At 50.8% G+C, this 1,179-nt stretch overlaps 1 protein-coding gene across 1 annotated transcript in view; it reads right to left on the bottom strand.

Annotated features, from left to right (window-relative positions):
• FHL1 (four and a half LIM domains 1) overlaps positions 1–1,179 on the bottom strand; it is a 55,974-nt gene extending 54,795 nt beyond the window's left edge. Inside the window, exon 1 of the mRNA XM_019521310.1 lies at positions 990–1,179. The gene's annotated coding sequence lies outside the window, so the exon portion shown is untranslated. The remainder of the gene's footprint in view (positions 1–989) is intronic.

The following is a 1,179-nucleotide window of genomic DNA, read 5'->3' as shown; positions in this document are numbered from 1 at the left end:
AATGAGGAGTTTGTGGCTCTACCCAAACACGGGGCTGTTTTTATCCATTGTTGCTATATCAGCATTGGATACACAAAGGAGACGCAAATATTCACCATGTCTCTGCGGTCTCTCACTAGCCTGACAGATTTTATTGCAGCTCTCGGGGAGAACTCATTCTCTTCATTTTTCTCCCATTGTCTCATATTCCAATTATTTTCTAGCCACAGACTCACGAAGCTACAAATGCTATGTTTTACAAACTGAGCCAGAGTGAAGTAGTAACCAGGGGGTGGGGAGTGGCTCCACACCCAGCTGTGCATCTGGTGGGCAGGGGGAGAGTGGCAAGATGCTCTCATGACATCGGCAGGCACAGCCCTGGGCCCAGCAGCATATCTAGGTTGGGAGCAAATAGGACTCCGGGAAGCTTGCAACACAGGGCTGCAGCCACCAGACTCTCTCCATCTCTGCTGCTGCTGCCAATGCAACGGCTACAGCAGCGGCAGGTAAGACTCCCCCCACAACGCTAGTTGGCATACACCCACACTCTGGGCACTGAACAAGCTTGCTATCCGTAAGCACCTGAAAAGACCACACCTGTCCCCAGCTGCAGCATCAGACACACGGCATCAGGGTGATTCCTCCACCACATTCCTGCCCTCCGACAAACACTGCTCGCATGCTGTGCTACCCAGCAGAGAGAGAGAGAGGAAAAGCCCCTTTCAACGCTGCCAACAGCCCCTCCAACCACAAAATACCCAGAGAGCAGCATCCTGTGACACAAATCCTACAATCCTTTTCCCTCGCATGCAGTGTGACTCATGGACTACGGCAGGTTGATTTTTCTGCCATGTTATAGGATCCGAGATGGCTACCTTTGGGCTCGTCCGCAGCACAGAGCTGCTGCCTATTGCTAAGCCAGGAGAGCCCCTTAGCACATGCTGGCTGACGAGTGTTTTCTTCTAGCAGAGTTTTTATATATCACCTCCCCACAAACCACATTAGCTTACCTGGCAGAAGCTTCTTCTGTCTGTGTATCTGTGTCTGGACTAGGGCACGATCTTTTCACATGTAAGCCAGCATTGCTAGGACTTCAAGACTTTAGAGTGCAGACCAGCCTTTTGATGATTAAGACTGAGTGTTTAAACACACCCTTACCATGTGCAAGCCTACCCTTCTCACTCAGGCAGTTTGCTTAGG

This window comes from Gavialis gangeticus, unplaced genomic scaffold (assembly GCF_001723915.1).
Source record: "Gavialis gangeticus isolate Ggan-Ray unplaced genomic scaffold, GavGan_comp1, whole genome shotgun sequence".
NCBI classification, from domain to species: domain Eukaryota; kingdom Metazoa; phylum Chordata; order Crocodylia; family Gavialidae; genus Gavialis; species Gavialis gangeticus.
Note: the sequence above shows the minus strand (reverse complement) of the source record. Positions and strands in the feature narration are given on the sequence as shown.